Source organism: Telopea speciosissima, chromosome 1, assembly GCF_018873765.1.
Source record: "Telopea speciosissima isolate NSW1024214 ecotype Mountain lineage chromosome 1, Tspe_v1, whole genome shotgun sequence".
NCBI lineage: Eukaryota > Viridiplantae > Streptophyta > Magnoliopsida > Proteales > Proteaceae > Telopea > Telopea speciosissima.
The window spans coordinates 55,552,049-55,578,938 of NC_057916.1; the positions used below are offsets into that span (position 1 = coordinate 55,552,049).

Here is a 26,890-nt window from a genome sequence, read left to right on the forward strand (position 1 = left end):
CAGGCCCACAGCCAGTAAGCTTGCTGCCCGCAGGTAGCAGCCCGCAATGGGGATGCGCATATAAGCAGGGTAAGGGGAGAAGGGTTGCGCAGTGGCTTGGCAGCGTGCGCCCCTCCCCACATACAATCATGATTAAAAATTAATTAAAAAAAATAATTAATCACATCTTACATGGATACATGTTTCAATAATTGAAAATAACAAAATAATAATCAAATCCATCATCACATGGGTAGGTTATTACACTAACAACCTTGTAACTACCCATGTGCACATGGGAAGATTGTTACAACAACCATAATTTAACCACCCATGTGCCAACTTGCATCCCAACCATGATAATTATATTAACCATTAATTATCTAATATTCATGGGTGGGAAATGTGCCTCTAATACCACACTGTAGACATAACTACGGTCCAAGGATCAAACCATGATTTCCTAGGAAAACCAATTATAAACCAATTAGGGTATTACACGCTATGGGTTATCCCATGGTGTCCCATGGGTGCCCCATTTAATTTTTAGGGTTTCCCATGGTTGCCCATGGGAACCCTGGTGCATCCCTGTTAGGGTTTCTCCTTCCCTCATGTGTCCCACGCAAATTATAGAACACATTAGGGACAAAGAAAATACATCTCTAGTCATCACATGCCAAGAGGGATCCATCCCATACTCGAATGCACAGTGAAAATAAATCGATTCGAGTTTCTTTCGCATCCCATAAATATTAATAATTAATAACGAATTGCTAACTTGGTGAGCCTCAAGTGTTGCTCCTCCAATAGACAATGGTTCTTCCTCCAATGAGGGCTCCAAGTAAACAGATCTGAACCTCCAAATGACGCTACCAAGGTTCTTCAAGCTAATCCCATATGCTCTCAGATTCTTCAGCACAGATCTATAACTCTCAATTGCAGTAGAGAGAAAATAGAAGAAGAAGAAGAGAGATCACAAGAGGGAGAGAGAGTGACCAAAACGCAAGAGAGAGGGGGCCAGGCTAAAACATGGAGCACTGCCCCCCCTCCTGCGTTTTCTGGTCTTTATATAGAGCTAGGGTTTTAATTAATCCCTGGATGAATTACTTTAATCCTAGTAAGAGTCTGTCTCTCTCTCTCTCTCAGTTTGGCAGTTCTGTTTAAACTCAAAGTGCTTCTAAAAGGGGAAGAAACAGAATCTAATAGGGAAAGTATTAATTAGTTATTTTATTTAATATTTATGAATAATTACAATTAGCACCATATCCATTAATTAAATGAAGAACCAATTAAAATAGCAAATTTCAAATAACTCCCTATATGATAACAATTTATCATATACAACCCCCCACTAATCAACACTATCATTATGGAATCTAGGGCATGTACACATGTACTACCAAACCCCAATCCATAGTACATGGCCATATACGAGCGTCTGTGCATCTGATCGGATCCCGTAAAACTCGATAAAACACTGTTTAAATAATTATAAATAATCTATCATTTTATGTAAAATAGATTTTTGCAAAACCATTTCCAAAATGGCACTGGATCCAGATTCCAATTCGACCATACACAGATAGTCTCAATCTTGGTGTTCCCCAATCGGACAGTGGTGACCATGTTGGATAACTCCTTCACTCATAAAGTGTTCACGTATTCCCAAAACACCGGCTTTGACTCGCTTGAGTCTCAATCATTGATGAACCAAAGAATGCGATCACATTTTACAGTGACATGGTTCCCTCAGGCACAGGGTGTTGGTGACACATGTCTATCCCTTCCTACATCTGACAGTAATACATGAGGGAATCGACAAAGTAGATTCTTTGCCAATGCACACATCAAACATGTGAGCACTTGCATTCGTACCCTTACATCACATGTCTAGGCATACCCAATGCGACGATCATATGATAAGGGTGCCCAGCCCAAACCCTAGTCGTGACTACCATTTTAAGTAAAACTTACGGACATATAATGCTCAAAAAATTTATATCGCATGTGATAATATTAAACCAAAATATATAAATATTCAATGCAAATGTGAACCGGATTGAACCGAACTGAGCCGAGTTTCATGGACACACTCTTGTCCAACATCCTATCGTTTTATCTTTCCCTTTTAAGCCTCCCTCTTCGATTCCTGTCTTTCACATCTACTTTTTCATACTTATCCATTTCTTAAAATATTCATATCCTGTACATATTGTCATGTGTTTTTCTGCTTTTTCTTTTTAACTCAGGGGTTCCGGAGGAGAGGACGTACCTGACGCCCCCGTTTTTTTGTTTTGTTAGTTTGATTATAAGAATAATTTGCTGAATTTTTGTTTTATTATCAGATTAATTATCTACTCAGCTGGTTTTCTTATCGATTTACGTTTCCAGCATAGGGAAGACTTATTAGGATAATCAAAGTCTTGCTCAAGTGTTTCATGTCTACTCTGGTTTGGAGCGCATTGGATGCAAATCTATGTGCGAGAAATCTTTTTTTATGCTGAAAATCTTTTCAGCTTGTTGACCAAAGTTTGTCCCTTCTGAAATTTCAACTCATGTTTCTCTCAAAACTCAAGAGGAGAAGTTTCGTGGCTTTTCTCTTCCGATGCTCTGGTTTTGGGGATGGACAGATGGGTTGCCGTCTATCGACCAGTAGTGGCATCAGTAGAACTAGTAGCAAGAGCAATGGAGAGGCAATATCGTCATGCTCGGGTTTCAGTTCCCGGAGGAGGAGTAGGAGAATGAAGAGATCATTTTCTGAGAATGTCACAACCTTGCATCATTTGGCTTCCGTACCTAATCGGATTTCCACAAACGGAAAGAGCAAGACCTCTTGTATATTCACACAGCAAGGACGCAAAGGAATAAACCAGGATGCCATGGTTGTGTGGGATGTAAGTAATGTTCTTCTTATCGAGTCTCCTTCTTGATCATATAGGTTAATTTCTTTCTAAAGTAAATGACATTCTGTCACATTTAGGATTTCCTTTCGGAAGATGCAATATTTTGTGGTGTCTTTGATGGTCACGGTCCATATGGCCATATTGTTGCCCAGAAGGTGAGGGATACCCTGCCATTGAAGTTGCTCTCCTTCCTGCAGTCTTATGAGTCTAATAAAAATGGCGCGAGTTGTGGTTGTTTTGGTATAAAATTGAAAACGGATGAAGGAGATCCCGAGAAGGATGACCCAATCGAGGATGATGTATTAGGGTTTTTGTGGAGAGAAGCGTTCCTAAAGTCATACAAAGCCATGGACAAAGAGCTAAGGTCCCATCCTACCTTGGACTGCTTTTGCAGTGGTAGCACCGCTTTCACAATTGTTAAACAGGTGCTTCTGCAAAACATTACAGCCGTTTTCTTTCCTTCTTTTGATATTTGTTTTTTAACATTTTTTTTTTCCTTCCTGTTGCTTTCCCTTGTGATTTTAAGGGTTCAAATCTTTTCATGGGGAACATTGGGGATTCTCGTGCAATCTTGGGATACAAGGATAGTAATGACTCCATTGTCGCAGTGCAGTTAACCGTTGATCTTAAGCCTGATTTGCCCCGTATGCCTTTTAATCAGTTTCGTTCGTTCATATACATTTTGGTTTTTTTTTTTTCTTTTTTTTACCCTTTTCACCCCTTTTGCAGCAGGGTCATAATCTTTGATCACTTACAGGGGAGGAAGAACGGATTAAACAGTGTAGAGGAAGGGTTTTTGCATTACAGGATGAACCTGAGGTTCACAGAGTTTGGTTGCCATTTGATGATGCCCCTGGATTAGCAATGGCTAGGGCATTTGGTGATTTCTGTTTGAAGGACTATGGGGTGATATCTATACCTGAATTCTATCACAGGATACTCACTGAGAGAGATCAATTCATTGTTCTTGCTTCTGATGGGGTAAGTGTCTGTTGTTGAGTGAATGCTCTGCTTGCTTTGATTTTTGTGCTGCTTGTTGTGTGTATAAAATTTGACAGGTTACATATACATATGAGAAGATTGTGTTCTATTAAACTTTGTGTATTGCAGAATTGAAGACATCTCCTCCCCCACCCACCCCTTCCCCCAGCAGCCAAAAAACAGAGACAGAGGTGGCTTTTTGTTTCTGAAGTTTTTCTGCTTCTTCCAGTAGTTGTTGATTAAGCATCATTATTATTCAAGCTTAAAGTTACATTTTTCCATCTGTTATGTCAATCTTGTATTTCTATTTCCTTTTAGGCCCTTATATTCTGTTAAAACCTTGGGATGTGATTCTTTGAGCTTGTGACTATCCTGTTCAGAAATGTGTATAGTAGCACAGTCAAATGATGAATGATGTGTTTTTTTTTTTTCCTGCTAAAAGGATCATTTGTATTAGCAAGGAAAAAAAATAGAATACAAAGGAAAAGAGAAAAAACACTGGACAAAAGCCATACACAAACTACAAAGAAACTAGTGAAAAACCTACTCCCACCTTTGGCATTGCCATCAACAGGAGAGGAAAACGCTAATACTGAGAAACAAAAAGTAAATAAACCGATATCTCGGTCTACACTGGGCATCTATTAACAACTCATCCTTAGTTGAGGAAGGAAAATCTATTACCACCGAGGAAATCCTCAATTTAGCCGCTGATTTAACTAGAAAGTCGGCACTGGATTGGCTTTTTTGAAGCAATGTGTAATCTTCCACTGGATAGACCCAAAGAAGGCCTGAAGAGCAGACCATTCTTGACGCACAAACCATGGAAATTTTCTTCGGGAAATGAGAGTTGACACTGCAACTGAGTCACATCCACAGATGAGATACCCCCAACATCTTAGCGTGTTATAACCAAGACAATAAGCCAAGAACTCCACTTCGAAGTTGGATCTGACGCCCAGAAATTGCCTGAAAGAGAATCACATTGGCATTACCATTACGAAAGACACCAGCTGCACCAGCTCTGCCTGGATTCCAAGGAAAGCCCGTCTATACTAAATTTCAACCAAGGCGAGGGAGGGGAAGCCCAGAAAACCTCCAACAAAGACTGGTCTGCGGGAGACAAAATGGAGATTCATTCTTCTAGTTTGCATGAGATCTTCAATGGATGCAATACGGTGTGCAAAGGCTGAGGATAAGGAGCTTAGTTCCTTCTTCACCAAAAACCAAATCTGAAAATGATTTCTTTTCTTTTCCTCATAACGGCTAGAGTTCCTCTCCAGCCAAATTAATTATGGAACGAGAACAGAGAGCCAAGCTTCCTGTAGGGAAATTATGGAAGCCTTTCTTTTCTGCCATCTACACACATCAAAAGGAGAAGGAGATTGCTGCCAACCCAAACCAAAAGCAGAGGCAAAGGAGAACCAAACTGCTTGAGCAAATTCACACTCCACAAATAAATGGTTCAAGGATTCATCTGTTTTTAAACAAAGATCACATCTAGATGACAACAAAACTCCTCTAGTTCTGATTTTGTTATCGGTTGGGAGCTTCCCATGGACGAGCCTCCAGCCAAAGACTGATTGACAGGGTTGAAGACCTTTGAGCCAAACCATAGAGGACCAGGCCATTTTGCGTTTTAACAGAAAAAGCACCTGAGGGAGAGAGAGATCAGACACAGGTGTCCTCAATTGGAGGAATTGGAAGATCAGCATCTTGAACCGTGGCAAAAATATCTTTAAAACAAACATACTCCACTTGTGGAAGGCGCCACTGATAACTATGGATGAAATCAGATTCTCGACTGTTAAGACCCTGAAAAATAGAAGTTCCTAGATTCGTTAACTCCACTATAGAAGAAGGGCCAAACCATCTGTCGAACTAGAACCGAATATTATGACCATTCCCCACCAGCCATCATTCATGGGCAGAAACAAAATCCCACAACCTTGTAACTCCTGGCCAAATAGAAGAGGATTTGTAGCCAGATTTTAGCGAACCATCATGATTAACAAATCTAGCCCAGAAAAACCACCCCATTGTTGTCTCCCCATGTTTGATCTGCCACACAAGTTTACAAAGAAGCGCCTTGTTCATATCTTTCAATCTTCAGATTCCCAGCCCCCCTTCTTGCTTGGGAATACAAACTAAATCCCATTTGACCAAAATTTTCTGGGAGGATTCTAAATCACTAGACCTAATAAAGTTGCGCAGCCAACATTCTTATGTGTTCACAAGAGACTCTGGTCGCCAGTAAATAGAGCAATTATGAACTGGAATACCTGAGATAACTGATTTAACCAGTTCCACATGACCCACTATTGATAAAAGTTTGCCTTTCCTGCCCGTTGGACGCCCCCTTTATCTTGTTCATCAAAGGAAGAAGATGGTCAAGTTTGACACAGCCTTTAAAGATCTCCACGCCCAAGTAGCAAGTGGGGAAGGAGCATTCAGGAATGCCCAATTGCTTTGAAATGCTATCATAGTTGTCACGGCGTCACGGCGATCCAAGTCTGTGGAGGGGTGTCACGTCGATATATCGACATGTCGCCCGCCATGGCGTTGCCATGGCGAGCATGTCGACCATGTTTGATTTTTTATTTTCTCTATTTTTAATGTGTTAATAGCATAGTACTATATCTCGCGATATATCGGTATCTCGGGCCTACCGAGATATCCGAAATATCCGAGATATCGCGAATATTCCCGAAATATTGCATTTTTTCTGCAATATTTCGGGGTCCATCTCGGGGTATTTGGCCATATTTAGGCCTCGAAACTTCATGGACAGCCTTATTTAAGCTTAATAAACACATTTAAACCATAAAATTGTAAAAATGTGAATTCAAATTGGTGTTTTGGGCTTCGCACTGATTGACATACTACGCCGACCTTAATGTATAAATAGTTAAATACACATAGATTAATGAAATCACAACTTAAGTTACAAATTACAAGTGCTAAATCGCTAATAGTAGTAGTCTGTGCCTCCTGGATCAATCCCACTCATGCCTCGCCGGAGTCGACGCCCATCGCTCTGCTTGAATGACATATGTGGACCACGGTATAGAATCGAGAAGAAACGAGCGTAGTCATCCACAAGTGTCACGTAAATGGAATCATCAACAATCGTAGGTAACCTATCCTAGGATATAAACTAGGGTTACCAATCGATCCAAATCGTGAAGAAGATGATCCACTCGTGATATGATGTTGGCGCCGCGCAAGAGGCGATGGCATTGGCGCATGTATGGCCTGGTGAGGTTGGTATCTAGGTCCGCTAGGGTATGCAAAGATGTTATCTACAAAAGATGATCCAAGATGTCCCCGGACTGGATCGTAGTCATAGTCCCCTACCCCACTAAATCGCCCATATGATGATGATCCATCTCCATATCCACCGTAAGGTGTGATGCACCATAATCCGATGCCAATGGAGCGGCATGTCGGCCAAAAGATGGGGCACGCCAATGTCCCCGGTCCTCCCTCCCTATCACCCATACTCAAACCACCAACAGAGCTAGATAGGTTATCAATGTCCATTCGATCAGTCAGAATCGTGTTGTCGACCCTACGCTCGTGTATGTATGTAGGGGCCTCTCGAGGGTGGGGGCGGGGCACGGCTCCGTGGTCCGTATTGTGCGGCATGATCAAACCGTGTCTCTCCAGCTGAATCGGAGCGGGTCTACAGCGCCGAATCCCGGGCCTCCGGCCTACCACATAACGCCTCGCATGCCGTCATATTCTTCACCAAAGATCACCACCACCAACATCACCACCACCAAGATCACCATCACCACCACCAAAGATCACCATCATCACCATCATCATCATTCGAGGACTTGACCAGTCTTCATCATCAAGAATATTGCCACCAATGGGTGGAATGGTATGGGCGAGGCTTCCTCGCATGTATCCGACCCGCCACCATATACTCGCCCACATCAAGACCAATCTCGGTTATCACGGGTCGGGCCTACCTCCCTCCTCATCCAACACTCGGCTCACCTCTATCCTCACCCAATCCACAATAGGGTCCTCATCGCCCGAGTCAACTTGAAAGATGTCACTAGATCAATGGTGCCCCTCGTCCCTCATGTCCCATGCGTATGTGCGAGCTTCAGCCTCAAGTCAGACGCACATACACCATGTCGATAAACGTTGAGACCCCAACTGCTGCGCCTGGAGTGGATGAGCGCAAAGGTACTCCAGCCTCTCACAACCGGATGCGTAACATGTTTGGGCAAGGACTTTAATTGCTATTCTTCTTAAGTTTTCAGCCGATTCCCCATACAACACCCACCATTCACCGCATTACAAGTTTACAACAAAAAGACATGTGTCAAATGTTGTTTCAACTTTCAACTTTCAAATTTCAATACATATGTAATTTAAAACTTAAAAGAATTACCAAAGATCACCACGTGCTCGCCTCAGATCGCAGCCTCGGCCCAAAACTTCCCAATGCATCCCTAAATACCTCGATCTATACCCACGTGGAAAATTAGTAAGTACTTCTTCACTACTTATTCAAAGCATCAATAAGTCGAGTTTCCAAATGAACTCACATCATTGTTGCAAATTGCTTAGAGCGCACCATCCGCTCCAACTTCTTCACTACTGTTTCACAAAGATCAATAAGTTGAGTTTCCAACCCAAGCCTATTGTTATATCGATACTTAGTGGTCAAGTAGTACTGAAATATGACATATAGAATAGAGGTATCACAAATGCATAGGTAATTAGTAAATAATAATACTATGAATTAGTAAACATAAAACAAATTTATCACCAATTTTATGCAATGGATGCATAAGTTGATTCTCCCAATGAGCATTTATGATATCTAAGAAGTGTTTGCACATCGCGAGGACCCACACTATGACACTATCTTTCATCAAGTCTATTGCGAAGATATAGGACTGGCATGGTCAGCCCTTCAGAGCGGAGTCAGAACATGTAGAACTTGACCATCGCTCTAAAACTTTCACCACTTTGCTTAGTTTGGTCCGTAAGTCCTCGATGACATCGTTGTTTGGCTTCCCTCCCATTTGCGCCTTCGAACCCTTCCATGAAACCACTCCTCGTAAGCAAACACGCTTCTCACCGGCCTTCTTTGTCTCAATGCTTTTGAGGGCAATGTAGTGGCGGCAAATCTGATGCCAGCCTAACCAAGTCACCCCCACATTTTTCCCTCAATAGATTGAGCGATAGGAGTGGTCAGATAAAAGTTGACTTGCTTGCACTTTCAACCACAGCCTTCACCAACTTTAACTTTCCCATATCTTTTAGCATTAAGTCAATGCAATGGGCTGCACAAGGAGTCCGAAGAGCCGGTACTTATTATTGTTCATCATCTTCTCACCGCCACTTAGTTACTTCCATGTCTGCTACAACTGGACAACATTCTCAATACCCACATCTTTTTCCACTACTTCCTTTAACAATCAGAATATATTTTGCATCCTTTATCTCTTTCGATGCATCCACATTTGAGGAACACCGTCCTCCCATCACAATAAATCATGAAATTGATGATGGACTTTCAGAGGCCCACCATCCATCTCGCCATTATAGTCACCCCATATGTCTCCCACATATTCTTCATCTCACTAATGTACTCATCAATCTCACTCTTTTGTTGAGGTAGATAAACATTCATTACCTCATATGGGGGGGCCTCAATCCTGGCCACCGCAATGGTATCTATCATGGTATCATAATGGGGCCTCAGGCAGTGTTGCTCCGGGATGGTATGGTATAGCATCCACTTAGCTATTGATTCTTTAACCAATCCCTTCATCCCCTTCCATGCTCCTTCGATTCTGGGTCGATCGCTTCCTTTCTTCTTATGCAATTTAGGATCGATGTTGATGGTGGTACTGCATCGTAGAGGTGTTGGGTTGCCTCACACTTTGTGATCTTTTAAAAGGATTCAAAGTTTTAGGACCTCCGAATGCCCCTCCTCCACTACCCCCTACTTTGTCTCTGCGATCATCTTGAAAACTTCCTCTACTCCTGAAACAGTCCGCCTAAAATCCCTAGCCTCCTCTCGCTGCTTGTATGTCATCGTGCATCGCAATGTCATCATCGAGGAGGAGGAGGAGTCATCATCATCATTGTATCGTCTTCCTCCTCCCATCGAACTCCTCATCGTATCCTCAAGTTGTTCTCTTATCCTTCGCTTGTCACCCTTCCTCTTCTTTCTTCCCTCAAACTATCACCAATCTCCTGGCTACTTCAAGAGGGACCATATGACAACCTACAACATCTTTAGATCCTCCATGATGTTGTTTAAGTCACTGGACCCACCTCCCATAAATTGCATGTGACAATAATTACATATAGATTTTCTCTTATCCCCATCAATGGGAGTACCATGTAACCATGCAATGTCACCCCTATGCGGCTGGTTGGTCTCTCTTGTTCCTCTCGCTCTCTTTGTTCCGTCCGCCCCTTTGTTGACTACTTTCCCCACCTTTGCTTGCCCTCGCACGTTGTCTATCACGATCCGCCATAATGATACTTGTTTATCGCAATGTAAGTAACACAAATAATTAAAAACTTAATGTAGATGCACTTCAATTGACACTTTTAGATTACTAATACACTTGTATAGTTATTTAATATTTTTCCCCTAACCCTTATATTTTTCACAAAATTAAAACCAATTTTTTATATATAATGTTAATATAAGTATTGACCTAACACAACAAAACTATGAATTAGTAAACATAATATACATGTAATGCATCTCAAAACATATAGAAATAACTTTCATATTTTTTCATTATTTTTTAAACTTAAAACTCATATTTTTCCTTATTTATTTCTGTTTTTTAATTTTTTATATATTTTTCTTAATTTTCGAAAATTAAAAGAATTATTTAAGAGCAGAAAATAAACCGACATCGTGAAGCCGTAGATCGGCCATTGTGTCTAACATATATTTAATTCATTACCATCTAAGTCATATTACCCCTAATTATTTCCTATTTTAGTTGTAGGAAAATGAATTTTTAAAACCAGAAAAAAATAAAAAAATACATATGGGAAAAATTTCGACACCGTGAGGTCGTAGATCGGCCTCCGGTGTCTAACATATATTAATATCATCAACATCCAACAACATTTGTACAAAGTTTTTTAAAAAAATTGTTTTAGAGAAATATAATTTACCTTAAATAATGAAATTAGGCTTGGATGATGAGCTTAGATGACCCTCCGACGCCTTCCCGCGACAAGGAGCTTCAATGAGGCTTGGAAGGGAGGAAGAAGAGAGAAAATTTATTTTAGCAGCTCTCTGGCCGAAATATCGACCAAGAGCTGCGAAATATGCAATTTATAAGGATTTTGAATGTGACACTATTGTCACTTTACAATATTCGCGATATATCGTGATATTCGCGATATATCGTGAGTTCCACGATATATCGCCGAAATATCTCGATATATCGACGAAGTTATTGTACTTTTTTATTTCGACCTTGTTTCGTATCTCGGTCATGTCGAGATTCACGAAATATCGCGATATATCGCCGATATTTCGCGAGATTTTATACCATGGTTAATAGATGTATACTCAAGCCATGTTTTATTTTTTCTCTATTGTTTCTCAAGTTTTAAGAAGAAAATTCAGAAATCGAAGAAGAAATCGAAGAGGGAAAGAAGAAATCGAAAGAAATCGAAGAGGGAAAGAAGACAGGAAGAAGAAATCGAAGAGGAAAAGAAGACAGGAAGAAGAAATCGAAAGAAATTGAAGAGGGAAAGAAGAAATCGAAGAGGGAAGAAGAAATCGAAGACAGGAAGAAGAAATCGAAGAGGGAAAGAGAGTCAGGAGGAAGAAATCAAAGAGGGTCGCCATGGCGTAGGTCGCCATGCAGCCCTCTCCAGCGCCAGGACGCCATGACAACTATAAATGCTATGCCACCTTTGAAGAGAGACTTCGCCAAAGAATAATTTGATTTTCTCCAGGTGCACCCACTGGCCCGAAAATTCTTTGTATTTAGTCAAGAAATATTATAAATTTGCTACATACCAGGAAGCGGCATTCATAAAAATAAAGATATCGTCAGCGAAAAGAAGGTGGTTGGGAACCTTCACTCCTCTATGATCCGGGAGGGATTTAATTTTGTTTTTGGCCAGTCGGGAAATGGGACCTCTACAAAGCACTTCCTCCACCAAGATAAAGAGCATGGGAGAGATTGGGTCACCTTGACGAGACTCATTTCCACCCCAAAGAATCCCACTGAACCCACGTTGAGCAATATTGAGATTTTAGAGGAGATTAGAATATGATGAATCCACCCTATCCATCTCTCAGAGAAACCAAAGCACCGAAGGACAGCAAACAAGAAGTCCCAAAACAAAGTATCGTAGGCCTTCTGAATATCCAACTTTATGCGTATGCCGCCACCCCGAGTTGCTAAATGCATGAGATTTGCTAATATTTTATGAAATTATCTTACCCTTTTGAAATGCGCCCTACTCCTCCAATACCAACATTCTAGGAAGTTTGATTGCTAGTCTCATCACCAACACCTTAGTGATAGTCTTTAAAATAAAAAAAATAAAAAAAAAAAAAAAAAAAAAAACCCCATACAAATTTACTTAAATTTGTCCAAAGATTGAGCACCTTCTACTTTGGGGATCAGGATAGTGAAGCAGTTGTTAACCCCTCTGGGAGAGAATCTGAAGAGAAGGAAAATTTAATGGCCTTACAGAAATCTTCAAATACAATCTCCCAACAATTTCTGGAAAAAAAAGCCCTTAGTCGGGGGAACTATCCGGATCTGAATCCCAGACAACACTTTTAATTTTATCATTGGAAGGGAGGGCCTCCAATCCCAAAGTATCCACATCATCCAACACTTTAGGAATACAATCAAGAATATCCATGTGTGAAGACAAGAGTTGGCTTTATGGAAATTTTCATAAAAACTCATCACGTGAGCAGCTATTTGGGGCTGATTGGAGATCATCTAGCTGTCCTCCATCTTTAAAGATCTGATAATGTTTCCCCCCCCCTCCTTATTTTTGTCGATAGGTGGAAGATTTAGAATTCCTATCTCCTGCAGTCATCCACCTGATGCGTGATAATGTACTCCTAGATAGGTAGGACACCTACTAGGAGCCAGGTAGATCAGACCCTAACAAAGGTGCTGGCCGATTGGGGTATTTGAGGTCAAATCTAGGGTTAGGTTTATGAATTTGGAGATGGGTCTTATATGGTATTAATAGGCAGGTTTAGGGGAAGCTAAATATGTAGGTTTGAATGATGTTTAACTAAAAATTTAAAATTCAGAAAACTAGGGTTAGTGTTTCGGGTTTTGGAAAATAGGAAAAAAGCCAAAACTAGGGTTTAAGATGGGATTTAGGGGCAGGGCTTTGGATCGAGTGTTATGAAGGATGAGAGGGAGATTCGGTTGAAGCTTGAAGGGTTTTGGATAGCTAGATTGGTCTAGACTGGTTTTAGGGTTTTGGGATTTTAATAGGGTTGAGGGGAATTAGGGTTTTTGAAGGGAGAATGGCCCTAGGGTTCATCGAGTGTAAGGGGTGAGGAGAGGGAACTGTGGTCCAATTTTGGTGGTGGTCTAATGAGGGAATGGTGCTGGACAGATTTTAGAAGAATTAGGGTTTGTGGGGATCAATGGGTTTTTAATGGAGGAAAACAATGGGGATCAATTAGGATAGGTGTGGCTTAGTTTTATTTTTAAGTTTTTAATTTAATTGTGGGGGAGCCTCCCACGATTTCAATATTAATAATAGAAGACCATAGGCCAAATCCTAATCTAAACAAAACACTCCCTCACTAAATCGTGGAGGGGTGGACCTACTTAAAAAAACTTAAAAGTTTGAAAGGGTTAAAAGACCTATTTACTCCTAATAACTTAAAATAAAAGGCACTTAATTAAATCACTTAAATTGAACCAATTGGATGCAAACAATTTGAACCGATTCAACTAAAAACTTAAAAATAAAACTAAGTATAGAACTAATTTAAGGCTCCTAAAATGAGTCTATGACCCTATGCCTAGGATGGTTTCAACTCAAGGAGGCTTGGATCTACATCACGTTACTTTTCCGCCCATAGCTTTTCATGATTTTCTAGCGCCTTCACGTAAGCTAAAAACTCAAATCAATGAATAATGGTGAATTGGCAGTAGATGGTTATAAACTTAAATCAAGAAAGCAACCAGATTAAAATCAAAGAAAATTTTCAAATTTCAATAATGAACTTGTAAGTTTCTACCTGTTGCTTTTGACTAGCAACATTGAAATAAATGAGAACTCAACAAGAAATTCCATGCCATTAACATAAGCTGCAGCTGGTCCCCAACAGTTCAACATTCCATATGTTTATAGTCGAAATTGGAGAGTTTTTTTTTTTTTCCCTGAAACAATTCTTTAAAGCTTGATTCTGGTTGTCTTAGATTCAGATTTGAAGCAAAACAAAATTGTTGATACTTATCTTCTAAGGTGTCACACCCCACCTCCAAGACATTGACAGTGTGATTGGAATACCCTCAGTATTCCACACCAATCCCAAGGATCTGCACTTTGCAGTTCCATGTTCACCAAACCAACGATAAAACGTAATCAGAGTGCGAGCGAAAGCTGTAAAATAAGAATACGATATCAAGATACCAAATCTACATGGATGATATCATATAGTAAGTTTCATCTTATTCCATCATGACATTGTTTATCAAAAGTACTAGATAGGTATATATACAAGTATATCTAAATCCAAGGGCAAAACTGTACTTAATTACAACCGAACATCAAGATAACGTTCAAGAACTCAATGGGCCTCAAGCCCGCTCTAAGCCACACCTATGCATAGGCCTCACAAGTGTACTCAGGGCCATGTTCCTCCTCACCAGGAACACCCCAAGCATCATATCCATTACCATACTGGTAAGCCGGCTCAACCTCGACCGGTTCCACCTGATCTGCAACCACATCTAAAAAAGAAAAGAGCCTCGAGGGATGAGCTTCTACCAAGCCCAGTGAGCAATTAAACCACACAAGCATACACAAATATATTATTGATGCACAGTACACATGATGCATGAATGTCTTTGTTACTTTTCCACCTAACATCACATCTAAGTCTGGTCAAGTACTATTGCAACACATAGGTAGAATCCCCGACATCGGTGCCATAAAGCGGATGGTAGTCCGACGATGACAAACCCGTGCCACTAAGGAAGCCTGCGGTATCAGACTCCTCCCTGAGTTGCCCGCAAACCCTTGATACAAACCCCGTCCTGGTGTTCAGCCAGAAATGCGGTCGGCGCCTGCACTTCTCGGTGGGCTACCCCGAAAACACGGTCGGGACCTATGGGCATGCCCGACATCTAAACCCTTATCGGTAAGGGTTGTAGTATTGGGTGAGTCACAACTTAACCAACAAACAACTATTGCGTGCAAGGGTACGCATATGTGTGGACTAGAGGTCGAGTCCATAGTGCCATAAACGGTGGCCGGGCTATCCTCTCGCCCTCTCTAGCTTACATACACACACACACACACACACACACACACACACAACAGTACAACGGGTATGTTACCGAAGTAACGGTTGGCTGGTCACAAAACCGATCTCATTCTAAAGTAACACATATCTCAATCACACAATTATCTCCACATAATCAATCACATAACACTCACATGGCAATTGCAAGTCCGGCTCCCACTTATGGTACTTGCATCCCATCACTAACACTCGTCGCATAACCACATAATCATTTCATCATCAGTTCACAATCGTTATTCATAATTACCATTCGTTACATATCCAATAACCACATCGATTCCATCATAGGCATCAAACCATAAACATCTAGCATTCAACACGATAATATCTTAGCACATCTACTTTAATCTAGCAATTAATAAGGAATTAAAAATGGTATAACATGCATAGTGAGTATAGCACATTGACATGTCAAACATACATTATGCATGAATGGCATTCAAGATAATCGTGTGAAAAACATTCCACAAATTAAGATCAAGTGTTTAATCCACCCACAAAGTAGTTGTTCTAGAAGATCTTAAGTTCCGTGCACATGTACGACTTCACAACAGGTGGTAGTTACCCTATAAGGTCCATTAACATGTGTACATTAGCTTGGAGAGGATCCGGGTCAAAGCTCTAGGTCAAACAGTCAAGACAGCAGTGTTTTAAGTCCCTGCGGTCTGTCTCTGCAGTCTGTGAACCCATTGACTGCAGGACCTGCGGTTTGTGTAAGCAGACCAGTGGTTCCCATCTTGCGGTCGGTGTCTGCACAGACCGCAATCATTGACCGTAGTGGCTAATTTGGCTGTTTTTCAGCAAAAGCCAAGGCCGTGGTGGGTCTTCGATCTTGGGGGCTTCAAGGGGTCCATTGGGGATTCATTCTAGCCTCCTAGTGTTGTAATTGGTCATGGGTACATGGTTCAATTGGGTTTAATCACAGGTTGGGGTTTTCAATCAAGAATTACCCCAATTCAAGGTATTTCAATGGGGGTTTAATGGTGGTTAGGTCAATAGGCTGTGAATCAATACATTGGGGTTAGTAATTGGTGTCACTAGCATCCCATTGAAGGTCTAAACACAGTAGAGCAAGAAGCCATATGATTCGATTATGATTTGGATAGTCCAACTAAGTTTTAATGAAAATTGCATAAAATTCACATAGGGTGGATGGCTTATAGTGGAGATTAGCCTAAGACAGCAAGAGGGAGGTCTTCTAAGCTGGGATTAGGTCACACTTCTCCTCTTCTACGAGCTTTAAGTCCAGGGGTGAGTGCTCAATCAGCTGAGGTGAGGAAATGAGCTCAAGAACAACTCCAATGGAGGTTGGGTCTTCTCCTCCTCGTTCTTCTTCCTCCTTTCTTCTTTCTTTCTTGCTCTCCATGTTTTCCACTCTCTCAGGCATTGAAAATGGGAGAAATGAGAAGGGGTTGGGGTTTTACCTATTTTGGCGAAGGATTCAAAGGGTTGTTTGGTTGGGACTTGGTTTACGGCTTTAGAAGTGTTTAGAACATATTTGGCTCCAATTGGGTCCTAAGTTAATCATCCCAAATGTTAGGATAGGTCAATTAGGTTAAAAGTGACTTTGAATTACTTGGGGTCAGACCTCAAGCTCGGGCATGAGTGAACCATGAGCACAAATCCCGATTCTGGGTAAATTAAGTCTCTACGGTTGATGTTGCGGTTGATCTACTGCATTGACCGCAAGATGCACAGGCATCATCCGCAGAGAGCAAATTTTGAACTCCAATGCAGTGGGGTTTTCTCTCGGGTGTTTGAACATGCAAAGGGTATAGAGTGCAGGCATAATGGATGACAATATCGTACATGATCGCCATGGAATATATGTGCATACTAGTTTAGGACACGCACCTTCAATCATCCGAAAAGGGAGGTTTTGAGTATTTCCCCCAAAGTCCTTCACATCCTTGACATATGCATGGAGGGAGGTTAAGTACCTTCCACTCATCGACGAATCTTCCCCGATTCCTATTGAGGAATCTTTCCTCCACAGGTTTACCTGTAGATCGACTAATGACTTTGTGTGTTGGCTTAACTGTAATAGCATAAAGTGTAGGTCAAGCTATGGTCCATGGGATCATTGTACTCATGTATCAAGCTGAGCTCACAAATTTGGTCAAGTTTGGGTTACCCTGGGCACCCTATTTAAATTTTTAGGGTTTCCCATGGTCGCCCATGGGTGCCCTACTGTGACCCTATTAGGGTTTGGTATGATGAACCAATGCCCAGTCCTCTTTTTTGTCCCATAAAATTATGGGATCTATGACAGAGAAAAACACATCTCTATTCCATCCCATGGAAAGAGGGATCCATCCCATACCTGAATGCGCAGCGGAATCACCAGAAATTTGCTAACCTGATGAGCCTCAAGTGTTGCTCCTCCAATAGATAGTGGTTCTTCCTCCAACGAGCACTCCAGGTAAACAGATCTGAACCTCCAATGGTGCAACTAAGGTTCTCCAAGCCAATCTTAGATCCTCTTCAATTCTTCAAGCACAGATCTGGGTTTTCAAAACCCTAACTCTTAATAATAGAGAGCAAGGAGAGAGAAGAGATCACAAGAGAGAGAGAGAGGGAGAGCCAAATTCGCCCAAGGGGGGGAGCAGCCAAAATTCATCCAAGGCTGGAGAAAACGTGGGCTGCCCCCTCCCCTTGGTGTGTTTAAATAAATAGGGTTTCTAAAACCCTACTTGGATGATTCTCGGTGAGAGTCTGACACTCTCTCCTCATTGGCTTAATCCTGTTTAATCCTGAGCTTCTAATTGGTGAAGAAGCAGAATCTAATGGGGAATAGTATAATTAATTAATTATTTTAATTTATGGATAATTACAATTAGCACCATATCCATTAAAGAAATAAATAACCAATTATTTTAACAAATTTCAAATAAACTCCTACGTGATAATAAATCATCATGTACTAACCCTCCACTAATCAAAACCATTATTATGGAATCTAGGGCATGTACACTAGTATTGCCAAACCCCATTCCATAGTACATGTCCTTATAAGAGTGTCTGTGTATATGATCGGGTCTTACAAAACTCGATAAAACATTTTAATAACTACATATAATCTATCATTTTATGTAAAATAGGTTTTGCAAAAACCATTTCCAAAACGGCACGGATCCAGATTCCGATCCGACCATTCACAGAGAACCTCAATCTTGGTGTTCCCCAATCGGGCAGTGGTGACCATGTTGAGTAACTCCTTCAATCACAAAATGTTTGCGCATTCCTAGAACACCGACTTTGACTCACTTGAGTCTCAGTCAGTGATGAACCAAAGAATGCGGTTACATTTTGCAGTGACAGGGTCCCCTCAGGTACAGGGTCTCGGTGACTCATGTATATCCCATCCTTCATCTGGCAGTAACACATGAGGGAATCGACAAAGCAGATTCTTCGCCAATACACACATCGAACGTGTGAGTACTCACATTCGTACCTTGACATCACATGTCTAGGCATACCCAATGCGACGATCATGTGATAAGGGTGCCTAGCCCAAACCCTATTCGTGACTACCATTTTAAGTAATACTTACGGACACATAATCCTCAAAAATTTTATATCGCATGTGATAATATTAAATCAAAATGTATAAGGTTCAATACAAAGTAAACCGGACCGAACCGGATTGAACTGGGTTTGATGGACACATAAATCCAACACAAAGGTCATGGGTATACGCCGCCTCCGCATCTACACACAAGTTCAAATTAGTAGGGGTTTGGGTGCGGGTGTAACATGAGGCATGTAGATATTTACTGATTTTATACATGGAGCACAGGTACTAGATATGGTATCCCAGAATATCACATACCACCAGTTCTAATGTATTGTAAAATTTTATATTATTTGTATACAAATTTTTTTTATTAAGAGAAATAAGATTGAGTAAAAAATAATCTCTCTAGAGTAAAAGCGAGAAATACATTTACTCATATGATTGGTCTTAAAGTATAACAAATAAACTATTTTTTCCTCTTAATTGTCAATGAATTCTTTCCCTACATGTGAGGGTCCTGTATGGAAATTCGTTTGAAAAAATTTATCCTCCGTACATTTCAAGTTTATGGGTGACAGAGATGTGTATGACAATTTCTTTTGTTTGCTATTGTTGTAAAATGGGGTACAAGGGTATTTATGTCACAAGGGTATTTATGTCTTGTACTCATATTCTGGAATGTTCTCCTCCATCTTATAAATAAAGCTGTCCTGTGTCCCATTAGACACAAGTCATTCTATTATTCCAAACATGGCATCAGAGCGTGTTACTCAAAAAACCCTATCTTGGTCGATGTCTTCCGTCTCTCTCTTTCTTGTTTTTAGCACCACCATGAAAACCGAGATCTCTCTCTCTCCTCTTCTCTCGGTTTTGCATCTCCACCACCACCATCCTCTTTCATTGCTCTCGGTGGGCTCCTTCTAATCCGCCGAGAGCCCTTTTCTCCCTTTGATATGTCTCTCATGATCTAAATCACTTACGGGATTTTCTCCCATGTTTTGAGAGGTCTGCGGTTTTTTTTTTCATTCTTTTCACAGTTTTTTCTGTGATTTTTTTCGATCTACAAAGCCATCCTTGTATGACGATTTATCAGGGCCAATCCCTGTCTCTTGCTGCTCCAGACTCAAGCTCGATTAGATTTTAGGTTTTCCTGCTATCGTTTATTCCAGGATTTCCTTGCACTCGACCTTTGCTAGTTCTTCCTTTGATCGTGGCTTCTTCATTCTTTTTGGTATTTCTGGAGCTGAGTATTATTGGCAGTATTTTTCAAGGCCATCTCTTCGCTGTTGGCACCATTCTCTGCAGGTTTTCTTCACCAGATATTTTGGTTACCTCTTGCTTTGGTGATCTTTTTCTTGATTGATCAACCATGCCAGGCTTCGCCGTTACTACTGGTGACTCTCACGATGGCAGTATTAATTCTGCCCATAATTTTTCTGCTTTTCCACCATGTGTTGTCAAGCTTGATGGCACCAATTATCTGATATGGTCACAGTCTTGCCTTCTGTCCATCAAATCCAAGGGTTATATGGCTATCTTGCTGGAACTACAGTTCGGCCACTTACTGGGACTACAGAGATTGAAAAATGGGAGTGTGAAAATTCCTTGGTTATGGCTTTCCTTGTGCATTCTATGCATCCCCTCCATCTCTCACTGTTATCTTCTTCTTGATTCCGCAGCCAAAATATGGAAGGCTGCCCAGGACACTTATTCCCAGGTAGGGAATGATGCATAGGTCTTTGACCTCCGAAAAAAATTCATGGACTGCAGCAAAAAGAAATGCCTCTCTCTCAGTACTACAATGAGCTCTGCTCTCTAAGGCAAGAGCTTGATTTTTATGAGGAATTTGTTCCAACTACTGCTGCAGATGTTGATAAGTTCAAGAAGCGGGAAGATAAGATCCGTGTCTGTACTTCTTTAGCCGGGCTGAATGTCGAATATGATCAGCTCCGCACACAGGTGTTGAGCTGTGAACCCTTCCATATCTTGGAGCAATCATATGCCATAATTCAGCTTGAAGATAGGCGTCGTAGTACTATGCTGCCTACACCTGTTCCGGCACCTCCTGACAGATCTGCTCTTGTGTCCGCAGTCCCGTAATGATTCTTCTCAGTCTGGTGGCTCCTCAACCAAGGCACCTGTCAAGTGTGATTATTGTGGTAAGGAGCGCCACACAAAGGATTATTGCTGGAAGTTACATGGTTGTCCTGCTGATGCCCCTGGTTCCTCTGGTTCTTTTGGTCATGGTCGTGGTCGTGGTTGTGGCCGTGGCCGTCCAATTCCAACCAGCCTCATTCTAGCTAGGCCAACCATACTGAGGCTTCTGACACCACCTCTCCCGGCTCAGCCTTGTCTTCAGATGAACTTGTGGCCTTCCGCCGTCTTCTTTCTAAGATGGACCAGCCATCTACATCTGCCTCTGCCATTGCTGAACAGCTTCCTGGTAGTTTAGGTATTCCTTTTTTTGGTTGTTGTAGATCTGTGCTCTCCTCCCCATGGATCATCGACTCTGGGGCTACGGTTCACACGACAGGTTCCTCAGAATTTTTTTCTCAGTATTCTCCCTGCTCTGGTACAGGCAGGGTTCGTTTAGCTAATGGCACTTTTTCTTCTATTTCTAGTATTGGTTCCGTTTCTTGTTCTTCAAATTTATCCCTTTCATCTGTGTTGCATGTTCCTTCTTTTCCTAATAATTTGTTGTCTATAAGTAGTCTACCTCCAAATTAAATTGCAAAGTCACGTTTTTTCCATCTCACTGTGTTTTTCTTGATGTTAAGTCGTCCTTAGTCTCTGGTCAGGCGCTTCAGACTTCCTCTCCATCACCTCCAGCTTCTAAACTTCTTCATTGGTCGCAGATTGGGACATCCACCATTGGGAACCTTAGCTAGACTTTTTCCTTCTTTTAAGCATTTTACTGAATTTTTTTGCGAGGCATATGTTTTAGCCAAGCAAGCTAGAACTACTTACTCTGTTTCAATAAAAGTTTAGTTCCTTTTTCATCAATTCATTCGGATATTTGGGGTCCCTCTTAGGTTGAATCTGTTGCTGGGTTCCACTAGTTAATTACTTTTTTTGATTGTTATTCTTGCACTCCATGGGTGTATTTGATGCGTACCAAGGGGGAGGCCTTCTCTTGCTTTCAGCATTTCCACCAGATGATCCAGACCCAGTTTGAGGCCACAATTAAGGTTATGAGAAGTGACAATGGTCGGGAATACATTGACAACTCCTTTCAAGCCTACCTCTCTTCCAATGGGATACTTCACCAAACTAGTTGTGTCAACACTCCGGCTCAGAATGGTGTGGCTGAGCGAAAAATCGACATCTCTTAGAGGTGGCTTGATGTTGTCACTGCAGCCTTCTTAATCAATCGCATTCCTTCTCATGTGCTCGGCTTTTGCTGCCCCTTGGATCTCCTACAGGGTTCTGTGGTTTTTTTAGTGTCTCTCAAATTTTTTGGCTATGTTTGCTATGCTCGTGACCACCATTTTCATGGGAAGCTTGATCCGCGTAGCCTTCAGTGTATTTTCTTGGGCTATTTTGCCACTCAAAAGGACTACCGCTGCTATCATCCACCTACTCGGCGTTGGTTTGTTACGTTGGATGTCATCTTTCATGAGTCTGAACCCTACTATACGGTGCCTCATCTTCAGGGGGAGCTTTCATCTACTGTTGAAGATGGGCAGCCTCCTCTCTCGTCGGACACCTCTACTGCTCCTGCTGAGCTCCTTGTGCAGGGGGAGTCTCCTTCCTTTGTAGTTCAGCCTCCACCAGTGATACGTGTAAAGGGTAGAATCAGACCACTAGTGTTACATCTCCAACTTTACCAAACCAATCGCCACCTATTGGAACTGATCCGGCTGAACCAAATCTTGCTGTCCTTGCTCCTGGTAATTCTCTTCCCTCTTCTGATCCTTCCTTGATTTGCCTATTGCCACTGTAAAGGCACTAGGTCTTGTACCTTACATCCTATTGCTAAAACTGTCTCTTATGACACTCTTTCCCCTTCCTTTTATAGTTTTGTGTCTTCTCTGTCTTCTGTATCTATTCCTCAGAACTAGCAGGAAGCTATTGCCCACTCGCAGTGGCAGGTAGCCATGGTTGAAGAGATGCAGGCTCTAAAGAAAAATGGCACATGGGAGCTGGTTTGTCTTCCTCCACAAAAGAAGATGGTTTTTATGCAAATGAGTTTTTGCTGTCAAGCAAAGGGTTGATGATACAGTGGACCGACGTAAAGCCAGACTTGTTGCAAAGGGCTTTATTCAAACATATGGGATTGATTATCATGAGACTTTCACTCCAGTAGCCAAGATGAACATCATTCGTGTTATCTTGTCCTGTGCTGCTAACTTAAGCTGGGATCTGCAACAACTGGATGTAAAGAACGCATTTCTCAATGGAGAATTGGAGGAAGAAGAATATATGGACATCCCACCTGGTTTCTCGAGTTCTAAAACTCAAGGAAAAGTGTGCAGACTGTAGCGTGCATTATATGGGCTGAAGCAATCACCCTGTGCCTGGTTTGGCAGATTTCATCAAGCTATGGTTGCAACAGGATACTCAGAGCAATGCTGACTACACGCTGTTTATCAAAAGATCAGGTGGAAAGATTGCTATTTCAACAGTATATGTGGATGATATAGTCGTTACTGGTGACGACATTGGTGAGATTTCCAGACTTAAGAGCTTCTTGGGCAAGGAATTTGAAATAAAGGATCTTGAACAGCTGCGCTACTTCCTCGGCATTGAAGTTGCAAGGTCCTCTAAGGGTATTTATTTGTTTCAAAGGAAGTATGTGCTTGATCTTCTCTCTGAGACAGACATGTTGGGGTGCAAGCCAACTGATTCTCCTATTGAAGTTAATTCTCATTTGGTAAGCAAGGAGGGTGATCCTGTTGACAAAGGCCGATATCAGTGATTGGTCGGACGATTGATTTATCTCTCCCATACCCGTCTTGACATCGCATATGTTGTCAGCTTAGTAAGCTAGTACATGCGTGACCCATATTCTTCACACATGGATGTTGTGCTGCGTATTCTCCGTTACTTGAAATCTGCCCCAAGTCGTGGCATTCTCTTCACTCCTCATGATCACCTTCGCATTGAGGCATACACTGATGCAGATTGGGCAGGGTCACTCGATGATCGCAGGTCTACTTCTGGTTATGGCACCTTTGTTGGTGGTAACCTTGTCACTTGGAGGAGCAAGAAGCAATCGGTTGTTGCAATGTCTAGTGCTGAAACAGAGTTCAGGGCAATGGCGCATGGTATTTGCGAGCTTCTTTGGCTTCAGCGTCTTCTTACTGATTTGTCTGTACCTATCACTCTTCTTATGCGGCTTTACTGTGATAGCAAATCTGCTATCAGCATTGCTCACAACCCCGTTCAGCATGACCGAACGAAACATGTGGAAAATGATCGCCTCTTCATCAAGGAAAAGCTGGATTCGGGTCTTATTTGGGTGCCTTTTGTTCCTAGCAATGAACAACTGGCTGATGTCTTTACGAAAGGTCTTAGTCTTAAGGTCTTTCATCCTATACTTGGCAAGTTGGGCATGTGTGATATTTATGCACCAACTTGAGGGGGAGTGTTGTAAAATGGGGTACAAGGGTATTTATGTCCTGTACTCATATTCTAGAATGTTCTCCTCCATCTTATAAATAAAGATGGCCTGTGTCCCATTAGACACAAGTCATTCTATTATTCCAACAATTATATTGTGAATGTTTAGGAATATGTGTTGTTTGGAAGACACCCTCTATAGTTTAGGTGCTGCCTAATCAACTAGTCAGTCAAGTAAACTATTTGAGGTCTTATCAACTCATCAAATCCGTCTTTACCAGGTGGATTGTCATTGCAGATGGACTTAACACTGGTTGACTACTCTAGTATTGTTACAAACTACTCAATTGTTGTTTTTGCAACAGGGTTGGTATGAGTCCTGATATCAATCTCTCCTCCACCCCCTCCCCCACCGAAAAAAGAAAAATCCTGGTAACCAATGAAAACAGCAATAGAACAGAATATGTGTGTGGCTTAGTTGAATTGATTGTCTTTGACTAGAGAGATACTATTGTCAAGGATTGCAGCCATATCAATCGCAGGAACTTGAGATTCAGGATGTTGAGGTATGCCATTCTAGAAACTTTGCGTACATCCACCTAAATGGTAGGCTTTTCCAGAACTCTTGGTTAAAGATATTTCTTCATGTGAGATAGAATGGAATAATGGCATACATGGAGAAGAAAGATGTGAATAGGAAGGATCACTTTTAAAAAGCTAAAAAGGGCATACCCAGTGCATGAGGCTCCCTCCACTGGGATCTTTATCACCTCCAGTTTGCTGACCGGCCCAGTTCCCCAGTTCCTCTAACAAAGGGGGGCTGAAATGACCTTTCTACCCATGCCCAAACACCCTGCCCGAGTGGGGTCTACCATCCCCCTATTAGAGGAACTGGGGAACTGGGCCGGTCAGCAAACTGGAGGTGATAATTTTCCCCCTCCACTGTGGGGTCTGGGGAGGGTCATAATGTACGCAGCCTTACCCCTGTTTTCACAGAGAGGCTGTTTCCAGACTTGAACCCATGACCACTTGGTTACAATGGATCAACCTTTACCCTTGCACGAAGGCCTGCCCTCATCACTTTTAAAAAGCTAACCTTGGAAAATGACAATCCTTCCCTTATAGTGATTTCCTCCTCCTTTTACAGAGGAGAGTTAAGCATGTGCTAAGTTGATATTGGGCATATTGTTTGTTTCTTGCTTGAAGCATGATTGAGTCGTCGATGTTGGGTGAGCTACAGTATCTTTAATCCTTTTTAGTGGTTATTGGATCTGCAAGATACCACCCCCCCCCCCAAAATAAAATAAAATAAAAAATAAAAATAAATAAAAGAAAAGAAAAGATATTTGAACTTGTTGAATGGGTTTGCTGGTGCCCAATCTTTCATTTCAGTTAACTAGATTGAGAAGTTGGAATGATTTGAGCAGGTCATTCTTTTGTTTAGGAAATCAATTGGTGGGACTATTTTGAATGATTTGTTGAGAATTCAAATGTTAAGTGGTGACAATATAATATTCTTACTGTTAGAGTATCCCTAGAAATATTAGGTTCTGGTTTTCACAAGCATTAAGGATGTAAGAGTGGAAGATGCGTCTAAAGAATATGCAACACTTGGGCTACATCTCAGTTTAGCGATGATGGTACAAAGACGAGAAATAATGAGATACTTCTATTCAGTAGCCATGTTTGGAAAGCATGTCATTGGGGATTGCATATTTCTTAGGAACTGAATATCGTTACGGCATTGGTTTCAAGTAATTTTAAGATCCTTGTTGCAGGTTTGGGATGTCTTGAGCAATGAAGAAGTGGTTGAGATTGTGACCTCAGCCCCAAATCGTTCATCAGCTGCACGAATCCTAGTCGAGTCAGCTGCTTGTGAATGGAAACTCAAATATCCAACATCTAAAATGGATGACTGTGCAGTGGTTTGTTTGTTTTTGGATGGGAAAATGGACTCTGAATCTGAGCCAGAAGAGCAAAGCCTATCCGCTACAACCACTCATCAAAGTCAGCATTCTTGCTATACAAATGAGTCGGACGATGGCCAGATCCCAGAACCATCTCTGTGCAGGAATTTTACAGTCAGGTCAGCAGAAGATAGTCACCCAAACAGCAAAATTCTGGTCGGGGTTGATGAAAGTGATGCAACCATGATGAATGAAGATCAAAACTGGTCAGGTTTGGAAGGTGTGACACGAGTCAACTCGCTTGTTCAACTTCCAAGATTTTCCGAGGAGAGGCCAAATGCTTGATTTATGTAGTGTTGATGACCGCCTGTTGCATTTACATTCCCTAAAAGCCAGCTTGTATATCTTTAAAGAAATCTGAAATCTTCCCATGGTGGTCTCATCAATTGAAGGCTTTGTGAATAGCTTGTTACCCTGCTAATAACTTTGTTTTTTTAAG

The 26,890-nt window shown here is 41.5% G+C and overlaps 1 pseudogene; it reads left to right on the forward strand.

The window, feature by feature from the left end:
* Nucleotides 1-2,594: 2,594 nt before the first annotated feature.
* LOC122657908 lies at nucleotides 2,595-26,883 on the forward strand (annotated as a pseudogene).
* Nucleotides 26,884-26,890: the final 7 nt, after the last annotated feature.